A 14225-nucleotide genomic window follows, 5' to 3' on the forward strand; every position below is an offset into this window, starting at 1 on the left:
ATTACTATGTGCCGCCACATCCGATTCAGCAGCAAGGCTTTCAAAGGCCTTCATTTTCTTTTCCGCCAGAGCAAGTTCCTCCCTCCACTATCAACAAGGAAGAGATTGCTGAATTGAAGTCTTTAGTGAAGGCACTTGCTCTACAAGTGCAAGAAACTGCGCAAGCTAGTGATGTTTCTATCAAGAGACTTGAGACTCAATTGGCTCAAGTAGCTGCCGAGTAAGATGTTGATATGTATGACTCCGAAATTGATGATATTGTCGAAAATGAAGCATCAAACGAAGACTTCAATGCTGTTCCGTATGAAAAATTCGATCAAGCTAGATTCAGTATTCGATCGAATGACTTATTTGAGGAGGAGATCGATCGAACATATTCTTTTGTTCAATCCAACAGTTTATTCGAGGAGGAACTGGATCGAACAGTTACAGAGGTTGTTCGATCGAGCATTGCTGAGGAAAAAGACCTCGATCGAACAGTCACAGTGACTGTTTGATCGAGCAGTTTGGGTGAAGAAAGCTTTCGATCGAATTTATTAGCTATGGACAGTGTTGATTCGTCATTCATGCCTATTCCGTATGCCATTAAGAAGGTAAATGAAGACCAATCCTATCCGACTAGAGGTATTGCTATTCCTTTAGTTGATTCCGATAAAATTCTTTCTATTCCTTCCGTTGAATCATTTACTGCTGTTAATTTAACGCCTTCGCCCCAGTTTGGGAGCAAGTTGGAGGAATGTCGTCGTGTTTCTTCCTATACAGGTCTTGACAGGTTAGAAGACCCGGGAGGAGGATTTGAAGGATTTATGCCGCGTAAGAAGAAGGCGCGAGAGAAGGCTAATAGTGACGTCTATGATGTTGTAAAGAGTCGTTGTTTTTCCGTTGCTGTGTTGTAGAGGCAGGAAGTAAAGCTGATGGATGCTGAAGCGACTGCATCCAGTCAGAAGCCTAGTGGTGGGCCATTAATTTTTGTTGGCGGATGAAGAAAGGAAGGTCGAGCTGGGACCTGTCTGAAACTAGCGCTGACCGGGAGGCAACCCGGAGTTTAAAACTTTTTGTTTGGATTTTTAAACATTTCAGTTTTTCTTGTGTGCTTAATAATTAGCTTTCTCAACTTTAGACTGCGAAACAATTTTGGACTTGGTTTTTGGTCGAAATTTGTAGCCTGCAGGACCATTCGATCGAGTAATTCTGTTATTCGATCGAACACTTTGGAAGCTGATTGTACTCGATCGAGTATTATGTCTTCTCGATCGAGTATCACGAGTAGACCTGTTTTGTGTTGCTTCATGTGACGCTGTTCTGGAGCTGTTTGTGACCTCCCATGTTGCTGGCTGGTTTGGGGAGGTCCCTTCTTCGCGTCATCTTGTAAGTTTTCCGCATCATCTCTCTCCTTTTTAGTTTGCATTTCCTTTCCCTATTTTTGGTACAATGAGGGCATTGTACGATTTGGTTTGGGGGGGGGGGGGGTATGCATCCATATCTGTGTCTTCATGTTGTTTTTATTGCATTTCAGTCGTCACGTTTAATTTCTTTATGCATTGTTGTTTATTTTTAAAAAATAAATCAAAAAAATCAAAAAAATAAAAATATTTCTAAAAATCGGGAAATATTCACGTTTCATTTTGCATATAGGTTGAGTCGGAACGGTAGATTTCCGTGATGAAATTGCACTTTAACTTGTCGTTTTTATTTGAGCCATGCATCTTATTGACAGTTATTAGTTTAGTCATGCGCATATCTACGAGTTAATGTTGAAAATATAGCTGACTATGTAGACTTGACCTGATAAATTGGCAACCTACTTTACAATTTCTGAGTTTTAGAGCCATATAACTGGTGACTTTCATGACCGGTTCATGTAGGAATTGAGAGTAGTACTCCTTGCATAACATGTTTGTCACTTTTGCACGTTTATGAAATTCGATTTCTTGTTAATTGCATACATTCGGGTTTGTGGTCGGTGTCACATGCAGGTAGAGCTGGACTCCAGCACGAGCCAGCCCGGCTCGCACTGGCCCGGCCCGCTCCACCGGGTCACGTATTTTCCAGCCCGCACAACCCGCTGATAACCATCGGCCGGTCCCGGGTTCTGTGTGTTGTAACCCAGCCCGCTACCCAACCCGCACCAACCCGCTTGGCCCGTCTGGCCCGCCTGACCCGGTGGGTCGACCGTTGGGTATTAGGCTCCTTTTGTACTTTTTTTTTATTACATTTAAATTCAAATTATTTTGTATTTTCCCCCCTAATTAGTTCTATAAATACTCACTTCATTCAAGCTAAATATTCACAGAATTTTCTCCAATCTATTCTCTACTTCTCTAGTAATCAATTAATCATCTTCTTAATCTTCTAATTAATTTCAAATAATCAAGTTATTTCAAGTTGTGAAGTTATAAATTATAATATAAAATTCTAATTCTCTCTTAATCTTTCAAATTCTCATTAATTCTATCATAATGTCTAATAATATCAACATTGATATATCCGAAGAAATCGGTGAAGATGAGATGGAAAGAATGTTTGGTGATGGTAAAACATTTTTACTATTAATTATTAATTATTTTTATCATTTCATGTTGTTATTAATTACTTCGATTATATTATTAATTAAAAATATAATCAAAGTAATTATACTTTCTCTCTAATTCTCTAATCTCAATTTCTTTATATTTATATTGTAATTAATTTTCATTTATTAATTGACTTGATTATATTACTAATTAGTTTTGTTTATTATGTTTATTAGTTGGTGACCTTCCAAATACCCAAGAATCGCAAACTTTTGTTGGTTCGGATTCATCTACTACCAAGAAAAAAGGAGGAAGACAAGGCGATATTTCTTGGGTTTGGACGTGCTTTGAGAACATGCCTCGTGAAGGTCAAGTACAAGGTAAAGAAGTGCATTTCATATGCTCTTGTAAAATTTGTCCATTGGTGGGAATGCAAGTCATCCCTTATCAATGGAAGAAAGGAACGGGAACGGGTACCTTGACCCGTCACTTGGATAAGCATGAGCTAAATGCCACTAATAACAAATCCGGTGGAGGAAAGGTAAAACAACCAACAATTAGTGGCTATGCATGTTCGATGCCCGGTGGAGGTAAACCATTCTTTTATAATCGAAACACTATGGTTGATAACATGGCTAAATATGTTTGTATGACCGAGAAACCTTTTACTTATGGTGATAGTGTTGAATTAGAAGAATTTGTTAAATTGTCTTTACAACCTCTTTATTATAAAGTGTCAAGAAAAACATTAAAAAAAACGTACTAAATCTCAATATGACTTAGCTAGAAATGAATTGAAAGCTTTTTTTGGATCATATGTGATGTGGCTAAAGTCGTATCACCAAACCAAAGTAAATTCATCTCGGGACTAACAAGAATAGCTAGCAGTAAGACAGGTATCGAATCCACAGGGAGGCGGTAAAAGCTAAGTCTGTAAGTATTTAAGCTGTCTAAAAGTAACCGATTTCTGGGGGTTTGTTTTGTTTTGATCTAATAAACTAATTGCAAGTAATTAAATGAAGGTTTTAACGATAATATTAAAGGTCTAGGACTTCCGGTTCACTAGGTCAATTATTTGGGGATTATTAATCAATTGCTAAATCTATCAAGCTGTTTAAGGTCATAAGATCGGTCGACTCAATTATGCCCTTTAGATCGATTCTAACATGCGGTCGCTATAATTAGATGCAATCTATTTGATTATCGCAGCCTATATTAATTCTAACCCGGTCGGCGATAGGATCAATTCGCTACACTAATTAATAACTCATGCCTCAAGTTAATTAACTAGAAGAAGTACAATAATCAAACAACAACTTAAGCGATATCAACAGCAATTAATCAATTTTCCCTTTTAATTAACCTAGATCCCCTTCATCTTAGATGAGGAGATTAACTACTCATGATGATAACAATAACAACAATGATTGATAATGAAAACATGATTGAAAGCATGGAACAATAATTGATGAACATAAAACAATGAACGATTAATTAATGAGGAAAGATTAGTACCGTCACAAGGAAGAAATTAGGGTTCTTATAACAAAAGATAATCGTTTTAGGAAAGTCCGGAAATAAGTCTGCCAGAGAGGATCCTCGATCGAGCTAGAGGTGACTCGATCGAGGACAGCTTGCTCGATCGAGTCAGAGGTGACTCGATCGAGGATCTTGCTTCACAGGCTATTTCTTCTCTTCTTTCTCTTCTAGCCTTCGTGCTTCCTCGTTTCTCGTGCCATGCTTCGTGTATTCTACTATGCCGTCTCCGCCATGCTCATCTTAGCTTGATCATACTCATAACGAGTCATTTCTGCATCAAAACATAAAATAGCGGCAGTATCGACAATTCATTAAAATAAGGCATATAAATGATATAATAGGCACGAAACGGTATGTAAAATGGTATAAAGGGAGCTATAAAAGTATGTTTAAAAGTGATACATCAAACTCCCCCAAACCAAACCTTTGCTTGTCCTCAAGCAAAGCAATCAGACCAAACAAAGAACAGCAAACATATGGTCAATGAATAACTCAGAGCAAATGTCTAGGCACATACAAATCCCAGCTGTCCACATCTATAACAATGTAACGACCAAAGTTGTGCCAATAAAACAAATTCAAAAGCACGGGTAATAGATTAACGCATCTCTTACTCAAGATGTGACATGATACCGAGACTCAGCCAAATACTTTTCAACCTTGCAAGACAATTTTGTTGGATTCTCGCGGTTTCACTCATGCACTCATAAGGGGTGCGATATATGTACGATAGAAAGAATGAAGACTCTCACTCAACTTATGAAATATGCATGCAATTTAATGTGATAAGAGATTCTCCAACTAATACGCATTCACAAAGCAGACCAAGTACATGTATCTAGGACAGAAAGATGGTAAAGTGGCATGGGTATAGAAGTGGCTTGTGCATAAGCACGTATGGGTATGTGAGGCTCAGACGGTTGTCGCAGCGCTAGACCAATAGCCAAATCTAATAAGAAATAAAACAATCATCCAACTGGAGAAATAATCTCAACTTTGACAACATATGAGAGAAATGAAAAGGCTCTCCAAATGTGCATTAGACTCCAGTCATTACCACTCTCGACCTCCTAACAAAACTCAATGAAGCAAGCAATTTTCTTTTTCTTTTCTTTCTTTTCTCTTTTTTTTTTCTTTTTTCTGAATTCTTCTTTTTTCGAAACTTTTTTTTTTCTTTCTTTTTCTTGTTTTTTTTTTCTTTTCTTCTTCTTTTGCTTCATAATACTTCTCTTTTTCAACATAAGAGGTCACACAATTGCTACAAAAAGATAGTTACTACCCACATGACAATAAAAGTCCCAACCCAACCAAAGTAGCTATAACAATAAGGACTCAAGCAATCTGATCGTCCCGAAAAAAGGTAGGCAAATTCTGGAATGTAGCTAAGAAATAGGATATAAAATGGCTACATGGTTCAAACGGGCTAACAAAAACTAGGTGATGTAAGGCTTATTTGAACAAAAAGAACCGCCTATCCTCATGTACTTAATCATATGAACGCGCAAAAGCTAAGAAACTAATGTCACACTTATGCAGTTTGATATTACATATTCCACAATGAGACCACACTCATCAGCCTAAATAACAATGAGACCGGTTTATTAATGTTACCGGCCTAGGAAGCTCTAAAGACCTCAGAAATTTAAGTGGTTTACCAACAAAATAAAGTCAAGTCTACTCGGCATAAGGCATATTGTGACGGTCAAGACTTGAGTAAAGAGCTTTGTTCATCATAGCTAACAGGTCAAAACAATGTACATGGACAACTAGATGGGACTCAAATGCAAAGACAAAGCAAATTATCATCATTGCTATACAATTCACCAAGACTCGACTCAAAGTAAATAAAAGTAAATAAAAGCATGTTTTTGTATTTTATGATTTTTTTGATTTTTTTGATTTTTTTGAATTTTTCACACACAACACTAAATAAAAGCACACAACAGAAATAAACACACTCCCCCAAACCTAAATGTCACAGTGTCCTCATTGTGACGCTTACAGCATAGCAATCACACAGAAATCCAGCAACCTAAAGGACACTATAAACAAAGGGAAAAGGGTAAAAAGAAATGCAATAAAATAAAGCAAGAAAGATAATATCAGCTGTAATGCAGTAGCCTCCCCCAAACCAGCTGGAAAGAGAGGGATGTAGTGACCAGCTGTCACTACTAGGCTCCATCAGTATCATCAAAATCATCGTTCTCGGCATACAGGTGTAGATACCCAGTATCTGCCGAGACTCCAACAAACATCCGATGATTATCGGACTACAACATGTTTTGGGATCGCAGCGTTTGATCGACAATTTGTGTACAACTTTACGTCGGAGAACTTAAAACGATTTCGAAAACAAAACATTTCAAAACATTTCAAAAATGCCTGGAGTGTTTAATGCACGACGACGGGGTCGCAATGACACTAACTAGAGTCAAAACCGACACCGGACCAAAAACCGACTCAAAAATTCAAATCCCGACTCCAACAACGAGTCAAACCGAGTCAACCACAGAAAAAAAATATCTCAAGCCTTCTATACTAAGTTTTCCCGGATTCATGAATGGTCAAGTACCAAACATGTGACTACAAAACCTAGGATAGAACAAATCATGATTGCGTTTGTTGTGATAGTGACAACACGACTCGAAGTGCCGCGACGTGGCTCGCGCCTCTTTTAGCAGCCCAGGTGGCCACGTCGCTCAAAACTCACACAACCACTCATTCTTCTATAAATACCCCTCAAATGTCGCCCATTTGAGATTTACGCGAGTGTCCGCCCCCTCTTTTCTCCCTTAAAATTCTCGACTCGACTTCTAAAGTCACAATCCGACGCGTGTTTACGACCTACCGATCGTAAACACGAGCCTTACACATTGTTTGGTACCGTCATCGTGCATTAAACTACTTGTCCGACCACTTTGACCACTACACCATCACTAAACATTTAAAACACTCTTTTACTTACCAAAACGGTTTTAAACCGAGTTTTTTCCGATCAAACAAGTTGTTACACTTACGTCGGTCACTCGCCACAACCAAACATGTAAGTATGAGGGTGTAAAAATCCTCTTTTATTATGTTTTCTTTCGTTTCATGACTTTAACATGCTAAAACATGCATAACATGAACCAAAACATGGAATAAACGAGCCAAAAGCGATTTTTGTCCGAGGCGAAGCCCCTTAGGTCGCCAACAGGCTCGCGCCTAAATGGGGTGCTCAGACCAGAGATCAACCGTGTTTGTTCTCGTCATTTCCCTTAATCCATTTTTCATAATTGTAATCGGTTTTTACCATTTCAAGTATTTTCGAAACTTTTTTGTTTCATTTCACATGTTTTAAGCATAAAGCATTTTTCACCCTTGGTTCTTCATACCATGACGGTTAAATCCGTGTTTCGGTGATAATATTTGGTTAATGACATTTAAGAGGTATTTTAAAGCCTTTTATTTCATTTCTTTACATTTTCAAAACAAACATATTAGTCACCAACACGAAATCATCCTTGGTTCTATATACCATGCCGGATTTTAACCCGGGTACGATGATGAGTACCGACTAATTACATTCAAAATGGACTTAAAACAATTAGTCCATAATCATTTTCAAAACTATTCGTGTCAAGCTTGTCAAATCGAACCCGACGTCGAATATTATCAAACAATGATGATTATCCGAGTCTAGTTCTTCAAATCAACAAATACGGTCTAAACGACCCTTTCAAAATCAAACCGGGTCCAAATACCCATTTTCAACACGTTTCATAATGTTTTCTAAACAACCAGAACACGGCATACAGCCGTTGGCTAACCCGCGCCTCAAGCAGGCCTTTTCTTTCCCATTTTCAAAACCAGAGGGAGGCCCCTTACACCGCCGGCTGGCTCGCGCCTCTTATAGCCATCTGGTACAGGGCCTGTTCCCTTCCAGCATTAGTCCAGGACGATCCCGACTCCGGTTAACCCGGATATAGGACGGATCAGATGACTATTCGAACCACATTTGCAAAATGCCTTACTAAGACAAATGGATCATGTTATGCACCCTAAACCTAATACGGTAAATGGATGTTTAATTTCCGTCTTACATGCAAATCAATCATTAATCCAACTCGACATCTTATACTTGATACTTGGATTAAATCAACCGACTTAGAAAGCTCACATGTTAGGTTTAAATCATTGGATGCGCATTCATGCATTTAAACCGTTTTATCAACTTTTGCATTCAACCAACCAAGATCGATCAGTAGAGGCCGCTAAACGCGGGCGGGATTGGGTGTCCGATTAAAGGGCTTCCCAATACATACCTTCACCTCTTACTCGGAAACTTTGGATAGTGGACGACCTTATCCGGGCGTACGAGAGTCATTCTAGAGATAGGATGCTAAAGAGGGACGATTCCTTATCTTTAGTACCTATGTCAAAACGCGCTTTGTGCTTCGATTTGACCGAGGTATAAAGTGGAATTCGAACGGGTTCCGGACATCCCACAAATGCTTGGTGGCGACTCCAACATCTCTAATCGTTTCGAGACCCTTACCGAGACGAAACCGACCGATCTAAAACGATCCGGTCGAAAGCACCTTTACGCCGCCGAGCGTGGCTTTCAAAAAGACCGCTGCCGTTGTCCACAGATCGGCTGGGCATACGCAGGTGGGCCCATGTCCACAGATTGGCGACTCCGCTGGGGAGAACTAGGACACTTACGTCTTTGTCATCCCTAGATGGTGAGACTCGAACGAGGTCTTGGATGGAATGCATTAATTGATATTACGGTCACGGTCGGGTTCCTTGTCCGGGCCCACAACCTAACCCTTTTCGACCAATTGGCTCGTCTCGTCGGCGTGAGTTATCTCATCCCCGCGTTTTGAATACCGATTGAGTCAAGCATACCATTGATGTTACACATTTCTATTTCGTCAAAGAGCTTTCATCACTTTCGAGCACGAGGCTAGGGCACCCTCCTTACACATTTTGTTTGGATTGGTATACTTCTCGCAAATCGGGGTTTGATTGCTTGGTGTGTAACCCACCCTTTTAAGCCAAAACCCGTGTCAGCATGATGCATAATATAATGAAACTGTGAGTGCTTATGTGCTACTTGATCATAAGTCCTTCCGCGTCATTTTGCAAACTTTCAAAACACCTTTTTTGCGCCGTAATAATGGCCATTTCAAACCTCGGTCTTTCGCCGACCGTTACACGCCTTTCTAGGCCGTCGTAATGACGATTTTCAAACTCGGTTTTGTATAACCATTCCAACACGCCTTTCTAGGCCGTCGTAATGACGATTTTCAAACCCGGTTTTGTATAACCATTTCAAATCACCTTTTTTTTACGCCGTTATAATCGCCGCGTCTAGACACGGATTTTTAACCCGTTTCGCGCCGACAATGGCTCTTTCAAAACCCGAGAAAAGCACAGCCCCTTTTCTCGAGACACTTTCGGGATCCCGAGGACCATGCACCGTCCCCGAGACCTCTTCAAACATTTCAAACCCGATTTTCAAAACATACAATTTTGAATTTCAAAACCGTCTTGGGAAGCAACACACTGTTTTCCGAGCCGACTCAAACTCAAACCGTCTTTTGCAAATAAACTTAAGACAACCCTTTTCAACTGATCGACTTGCGGAGATTTCTATCTTCGGAAGCCGCCCTTTAAAGCGACAAATGAATCTTTTTGAAAACTCCTATTTTCGAAAACTTCAGTCCACCATTCCAATTCCGCCTCGTGTCTATCGAGTCAAAGCAAACGTACTTATGGGTCTTTACTTATGAGTCGTCTCGCCACGAGACCCGTCCAATGGCGTCACGCCGTCATGTTGGACCCGTGTCAAAGGTTCGGTCAAACACCGTCACGTCATAAATCGAGTCAGCACCGAGGGACCATACACGGTCACCCCGTCTTGTTGAGTCGATCTTGGTCTCGTCCTCTATGTTGTCTGCGTTCAGTCTTGGAACCGTGTCGGATTGAGTTGTAATGTGAGCCGTTTTTCTGCCTCAGAGCCATGGCCCCATCTTCAGCTTCGTTCAACAACAACAATGATAACAACAGAGATGTCACAACTGATCAGCTAGCCAGCCTACTTACCGCTCTTAAGGTCACCCTGGATCGCGTCGAGACCCGTATCGACGCCCTGGAAAACAAGAAAATTGGGGAACATAATACCCCACCTCTGACTGAGACTGAAAAGAGGCTGAAGCTTTTGGAAGAGCAACTCCTAGCCCGGGGTAACAACATCCACCTTGAAAATAACCGAAGGTTCGAACCTGTTGGGGACCAGTTACCTGACAACTTCACCCTGACTGATGTGCCTAAATTCAAGGGAGTGGAGGACCCACTCAACCACATCCGTGCTTTCAAAGACTACATGGCCATTAAGGGGGTCAAACAGGAACTTTTCACCAGGATCTTCCCATCCTCTTTGGAGCCAATTCCTCGCCAATGGTAATACTCCTTGGACCCGAAAAACCTTACCACCTGGGACGAAATCGCAGTTAAGTTTGCCAAACAGTATGCCGACAATGTCGAGATCCAGGCCAACACCCGTACTCTCGAGGTGTTAACCCAGAACGACAAGGAGGGATTCACTGAGTTCCTAACCCGTTGGAGGAGGGTGAGTACTCAGTTGGTTAGTAAGCCGAGTGAATCAACTCTGGTGGAAAAATTTGTCAATAACCTCCGCCCGGTTTATGCCAACCTGCTGAGGTATCAGAATATCAAAACTTTTCAAGATCTGCAAATTCTGGGGACACGCATCGAGGACGACCTCCGAAAGGGTGTCTTAGCGAAGACCACAGGCAGGGGTTATCAAGGATCCACCTCAACCGGATCTCGCCCTTACGGTCAGACAAACAAGATTGATGAGGTCAACCTCGTCGAACCATCTGCCAAGAAAATTGAACGCCCCCAGAGAGTGTTCACCAACATAGGGTCAACTTATGCGAGCGCCTTGAAAAGACTCATGGACCAAGGGAAGCTACAACCGATCGGGCCCACCCCGGACCCGGCCGACGCCAAGAAATCCCGATTTTGGAATCCCGACGCCTACTGCGAATATCATCGAGGGAAAGGGCATGATACCAAAAATTGCTTCAAACTCAAGCACCTCATTCAAGACATGATTGAGAAGGGAGATTTGCCTATACCCCCACCAACTAAGCCAAACAACAAGACGAATCCTCTGGGAATTCACGCCATCTCTAACGATGAGTCGATCCTAGACTGCTCTCACCTCATCTTGCAAATTGACGACGAGGTAAATGCTCTGGAAAAGGACCCTTCAGACGGAGTGTTCGTGTTCAGTGCTGCCACTATGCTCACTATGTTTCAGCAAGTTGAGGAGGCCATTGCCAACCTTTCTGAGAGAATCACCCGACTCGACGACGCCTACCGTCGACTCATCTTCAATCCCCCGGCACCACGTCCGCAGGATAATCCCCAAGCGTTCAAAACTACCCACCCCAGGATGGATTGCTCCCGCGACCATTCTGGCACAGGCCCCACGAAAATCACCTTCAAAACAACCACCTTCACGAGAATTACCCTCAAAATAACTGCCCTCAAAATAACTACCCCCACAAAAATCGCCCTCACAAAAATATTCCCCACAAGAACTACCCACCGAGGAATACCCCTCCGAGGTATCCTCGAGACCCTGAAATTGACTGCATATGGCGGGATGATGTTGAGGATGTCTATGTCGTCCCAATAAAGGAGAAGCGGACAAAGAAAATCGGACATCTCACCCGGTCCGGACGTCCCTATCAGAATCCGAGCAACCCAGCGGTCGTTCCAACAACGAATGACCAAATCGTCCCAGAGGTGGACACTCAACCAAAGGCTCCTGAGAACTCAATCCTGAAACAGCTCCAGAAAGCAAAAGCCGAGATCTCTATCTGGCAACTGATCGCAACGTCTTTTGAGCATCGATAGGCCTTGCTGCAGGCCTTGGGAAAATTAATCGTGCCCTCCACCTCTTCCCCAGAGGAAATAGTGGCACACATGACAAGAGACGCTCCTGATCTGAGCAACCCGGTCGTCTTCTCCAACGAGGATATCCCCCTGTTCGGAGCCAACCATAACCTGGCCCTATACATCACTATGCAATGCCTCCAAAAGAACATACCAATGGTCTCCGTGGATGACGGTTCCGCCGTGAATGTCATTCCTCTCAAAACTGCCCACAGGCAACGGCGCCAAAATTTGATACCTGTCGAAGTGAGTACCAAAAATAATATTTATAGATTCCGAACTACAACTAGCAAGCGGTAGTAAGGGTCGATCCGCAGGGAGGTAGGGAGATAATAGTTGTTATTAATTCTAGTCTAAGGGTGACAATTGTGGGGGTTTTGATAAGAATTGAATCTAAATCTAATGACATAAATTAAATAAATAAATAAAAGTTGCAAAGGACGGTAAACAATGATAAAAGAAATGCTAAGACGGTCGGTTCACTATAGCTGCGATGGCACATAATCCTAGGTAACTTCGAAATACGGTCGCGAAGGATGGGGAAAACAAGTCCTCTCGGTCCATGTCAAATAGTAACTACCTCTCGGCCTATGCTACTAATCCCTAAGTCTCATTAATACTAACTCTCGTTCTTGATTAATGATTCCTAACGCAAACTAAATCACGTTATCTCTCGATCTTAGCAACTTAGTCGTTTTAATTCGTTAATTATTGTCCATTTCTATCTCTCGATCTACGGGATGGTCAAGTTTAAGCATCTATCAAGTCTCCTCTCGGTCTCTTTGAAAGATAAAGCACTTAACGAAACAAACAAAGCAAAACCAGACGCGAAGTCAGTCGATCGACCAGCTATCCCAGTTGATCGACCAATCGGCTCAGTCGACCGACTGGTTAAGCCAGTCGATCGACCAAGCCCTAATGCGAGGTCACCTATTCTAATGCCATCTACGCCATAGATCCCCTACATCTTAGCGGGGTTGATTTAGCTAGACATGATTTTGATAAAAACAACAACAAAATTAGCGAAATAGACTATTGATTTCATACTTGAAATAACAAGCAAATAACAATAAACGATAATTGGCCTTTGGGATTACTACTCTAGCAATTCTATACTACAAATAAAATAGAGCGATTAAACTGAAATAAGAGCAGGAGAATACCAAACGGAATTGCAGAGGAAGGATCCAAAGACCGAATGCGAAAGTAACTTAATTTTATTGAAGGGAATAATTGTAAACTAAAGAACCCTAATTTCTAATAGTCTAAAACTGAAAAGTAACTTGATAAAAACTGAATGATTATATGAAAACATCAGGTTACGTTAATAGGAATATAATGTAACACTTATTCCTAAACCTAATACACAATGGGCTTCTTAATCCTCGATCTTTTAATTTGCGCATTAGCTTGCGTGGTGGTCGATCGACCACTGAGGCCAGTCGATCGACCAAAGGTGCTGTACAGAATTGCATTCTGACGATTCCTGCAGCGCGCACCGATCTTAAAACAGCTGCCATTTCTTCGTTACTTGGTCAAATCACGCGTTCTACGCGGCGTTGGAAAGCTAAGAGGATAAGCTTTCACCTTCAATTGGAATCACTCGATTATCTGCTCTAGAACTAGAGATATATCCATTTTAACGAGGCTGCAATATTGTGAAATGCTTCTTTGCTTGTTAAACTCGTACGCACCCTTGCTTTTGCTATCTTTAGGCTTTGAAACGCGCACCAAGCTCATTCCTCGAGTCAATACTCCATGTCAAATGCAATGCTAAGTACTTAGGGACGGATTCGGCTTATTTTCCACTGAATCTTCATATTCCTACAAAATCACAAGAAAAGGAAGAAATACATGAAACAAGGGAAATAGTAGCATAAACTACTCAATTGAGCTCTGAAATGCGTGTAAAATAGGGTGTAAAACATCATATAAATGACACGCATCAAACTTCCCCAAACCAAACCCTTGCTTGTCCCCAAGCAAGAACTAGACTCGATCCTAAAACCTAATGGAACGAGTTCAATCTCAGAGCGAAATGCAAACTGTCAAGCCTAAACCAATTTAATGCAATAACCAACAATCAATTAGCAATTTGAATCATGCAAACGAGTTATAAAGTCGTTAAAAACTGCTGAACCGTCAACTATAGAGACTTATCAAATTGGACTCTCACGGGTCGCTCAAATCACTCAAATA

This window comes from Silene latifolia, chromosome X (genome assembly GCF_048544455.1).
Source record: "Silene latifolia isolate original U9 population chromosome X, ASM4854445v1, whole genome shotgun sequence".
Classification (NCBI taxonomy): Eukaryota; Viridiplantae; Streptophyta; class Magnoliopsida; order Caryophyllales; family Caryophyllaceae; genus Silene; species Silene latifolia.